Source organism: Dasypus novemcinctus, chromosome 9 (assembly GCF_030445035.2).
Source record: "Dasypus novemcinctus isolate mDasNov1 chromosome 9, mDasNov1.1.hap2, whole genome shotgun sequence".
Lineage (NCBI taxonomy): Eukaryota > Metazoa > Chordata > Mammalia > Cingulata > Dasypodidae > Dasypus > Dasypus novemcinctus.
In genome coordinates, this window is record NC_080681.1 from 79933538 (window position 1) to 79937449 (window position 3912).

The 3912-nt window shown below is 39.5% G+C and overlaps 1 pseudogene; it reads right to left on the reverse strand.

Moving 5' to 3' along the window:
- Window positions 1–583: 583 nt before the first annotated feature.
- Window positions 584–1100, reverse strand: LOC111760006 (protein tyrosine phosphatase type IVA 1 pseudogene; annotated as a pseudogene).
- Between the last annotated feature and the right edge of the window lie 2812 nt (window positions 1101–3912).

A 3912-nucleotide genomic window follows, 5' to 3' on the forward strand; every position in this document is an offset into this window, starting at 1 on the left:
TCAGTAAAAACCCAAAAAAATTCAATGTTTGCACAAACCTGATGGTACTGGTACGAATGTGGGAGATGTGAACGGGTAAATAACCATATAGGCCCCACTTTCAATGTTTGAAATGACTGAAAGAATAAACCACATAATGTCTAGAGTGTTCATAGTTCCTGGGATTTTAGGTTCTGTATGATACAAAAATATGCAGGTATTGTGCTGAGTATTTTGGCACTGGATCTCTCTAAATTTCCTATATATTGATAAGATTCTGGCATGGGAATAAATTTCTTTAAACTTATTTCTTGAGACTTATAACTCAATGCTGTATGATTTCAGGAAAGTTAATTTGTTACAAATGATAAGCCCAATTTAAATGCTGACCAGCAAGAATCTTTTGGTAAGTGTCCAATTAGGATGACTGTAACCCAAACACAGATGTTGCATTCTTTCAAACTTGTAGCATGGTAAAACTGCTTTTCAATACTCCTATGGAGCTTCTTTAGACTTATTCACCAACATGTTGGCTAATATGTATGACAAATTAGGTTCTTCCTCAATTTCTACTTCCAAGGCAACAGTGTCAAGCACTCTAGTTTTATTGAATTCAACAGTTGTTTCTGGGACCATTAAAGTCTTTGAAGTACAGCCACATTTTTGGATGATAGTTCTCCAAATATGAAATTTGCTTGCTGTTAAGAGTCCCATGCCACTTTTGTCTTATGAACTGTACTGCAACTTCATAGTTCATTCCACCTTCAATCAGGGCAAAAAATGCTAGAGCTCTCCCAAGACCTGCAACACAATAAACAGCAATGCAGCAGCAACCAGATTCTTCAAGCAACTTAATTTTTACAGACTTAACCAATCATCAGCAATCTGGTTGGGTGGTGGTACACTGTCATCAAAAGGCCAACGAAGAACATGGACGCCTTCTTTCTCCACAATAGCTATGTCCTAAGTTGCTTCACATACTCTAACTAATTCTGGTAACTCCACACATCTTAAATTCCTCTATAGATTTGCTTAAAGTTGCATTGGTTGGGTTGTGTGTAATAAGAAATCTCATATTCTTGTATGACTTCCACCAGAGCTGGGAGGTTTATGTGAGCCATGCTAATTTAGTTAAAAAATACTCAGTAGGATTATGAAAGAATTTTTAAAATTGAATACACAAATGCTGTGAAGAAATTGAAGTCTACTTCAATGTACTCCACTTGAAATTGGGAGTAATGGGAAAGGAAATGAATCTCCTAACAAGAAGCATCAATTCTTCAATCCAGTAATACCTAGGCAATATAAAGAAGTGCACTTAGTTTTACCCCATCCAGGTCAGTACTCCTGTAAAATGCTCTGTGGATTTCTTTTTTTAAGATTTCTTTTTTATTTATTTCTCTCCCCTTCCCACCCCCATCCCTCCACCTGCCCAGTTGTCTGCTTTCTGTGTCCATTAGCTGTGTGTTCTTCTGTGTCCTCTTGTATTCTTGTCAGCGGCATGGGGAATCTGTGTCTCTTTTTGTTGTGTCATCTTGCTGCATCGGCTCTCCGTGTGTGTAATGCCACTCCTGGGCAGGCTGCACTTTTCTGCACTGCATGGCTCTCCTTGTGGGCTGCACTCTTTGTGCTTGGAGCTTACCTACATGGGGGACACCCCTGCGTGGCAGAGCACTCCTTACGCACATCAGCACTGTGCATGGGCCAGCTCATCACGCAGGTCAGGAGGCCCTGGGTTTGAACCCTGGACCTCCCAAGTTGTAGGCAGATGCTCTATTCATTGAGCTAAATCTGCTTCCTTTATGGATTTCAGCTCAACATTCTGTCTCCTGGTAAACCACTCTTAGGGGATTTTCCTGTTGGAGTAGTGATAAGTCTCTACAGTTACACTTGTCTGCGTAGAGATCATGCTGTGCCTGACAGGAATCGCCACTGCCCTTCAGAAATTCCATAAATGTGTGACCAAGAACACCACAGAAAGGAATATGTTTACTCATTGATGATTGTGGCTTAATCATATAGGTGGTACAGAGGTGGCGATGAAACAGGTGGTGGGAGTGTCAGCTGCAGGGCAGAGGGTAGTGGTGGTTGGCCTGGGGCAGCAGCAGCACTGGATGCAGTGTGTCACCAGGCTCTACCATGCCCAAATATCCTATCTTGTTGTAACTATAAGTATGGTTAAACTTATGCTCTCATGTATACTGATTTTGGGATAGATAGGAAAGCATGAACATAATATAAATTATACTTACTTGTGGTGTACAAAAAGGATAAATACCAAAAGAAAGTCATGGTTGGGTCTGCAGGGATAACAGGGTTCTACTAAGAACTTTCCTTGGTAGCAGGGTGTAAAAGTTTTTGGTGTGAAAGAATCAGGGAGAAATTCCTGCCTAATTGGGGAGTGTGTCTTTGCTGTTTGGAGAGAACAGAAAAGGCCAGGGAAAAGAGGTATGAGGATAAAAGAGATTGAAGCTGCTTCTAGGGAAGATCAGCTGTGTTTCCTTTGGAGAAGAGTAAAGGATTAAAAGAATGTTTGAGAGAACCGGGGCGGGGGCAGGGAGGGGGCAGTAATAAAGGCGTTTATCTTTTTAGTGTTGAATTGTAGAAGTTCTTTTCATATTATGGATATTGATACGTGATTTCCAAATATTTTCTTCTATTCTCTAGGTTGTCTTTTGACTTTCTTGATAAGGTCCTTTGATGTACAAAGGTTTTTATTTTAACAAAGTCTATTTTATCTACATCATTTGTTGCTCATGCTTTTTGTATAAAACTGTAGAATCCACTCCCTAATACATGATCTGAAAGATAGTTTCCTTTGTTGTCTTATAAGAGTTTTATAGCACTCCCTTTTATGTTTAGGCCATTTATCAATTTTGAATTAATTTTTATATATGGTGAGAAATAAGGGTCCAATTCATGCATTTGTATGTGAATTTCCAGTTTTCTTAGCACTTTTTGTTGAAGGAACTATTTCTTCCCCATTTAATGGACTTAATACTCTTGTCAAAAATCAACTGGCTAAAGATATGTGGATTTATTTCTGCACTCTAAATTCTATTACGTTGGTTTATGTGTCTATCCTTATGCCAGTACTACACTGCTTTAATTACTGTCACTTTGTAGTAAGTTTTGAAATCAGGAAGTGTGAGTCCTAAAATTTTGTTTTACTTTTTCAAGGTAATTTTGGAGAAGTGGATGCGGCTCAAGCAACTGGATGCCCGCCTACCACAAGGGAGGTCCTGGGTTCGGTTCCTGGTGCCTCCTAAAGAAGACGAGAAAGACAGTGAGCTGATACAACGGGCTGGCATGGTGAGCTGATGCAACAAGGTGATGCATCAAGAGAACACATCAAGGAGGACAACAAGGAGAGGCAACAAGGAGACCCAATAAGGAGACACAACAAGGAGACACAATGAGAGACACAACAAGCAGGGAGCGGAGGGGGCTCAAACAATTGAATCCCTCCCTCCCACAGGAGAGGACCCAGGTTTGCTTCCAGATGCCTCCTAAAAAGAAGAGGAGCAGACACAGAGGGCACACAAAAAATAGACATAGGGGGCAGACAGCGAGTACAAACAATGATGGGGGAGGGAGAAATAAATAAATGATGAATTAATTTAAAAAATTTAAAGATAATTTTTGGCTATTTGGGGTCCTTTGCAATGCCACATGAATTTAAGGAATGGATTTTCCATTTATGCAAAAAATGCTGCTGTGATTTTGGCAGGAATTTCATTGAATTTGTATATTGATTTAGGTGATATTGATATCTTAACAAGTTTAAATATTCCAGTCCATGGAAAAGGGGTGTCTTTATTTAGGTCTTTCTTTAATTTCTTTCAGCAATGTTTTGTAATGTTCAGTATGTAAGTTTTTCACCTCTGTGGTAGATTGAACTATGTACCCCAATTTAGATAAATTCTTAATTTT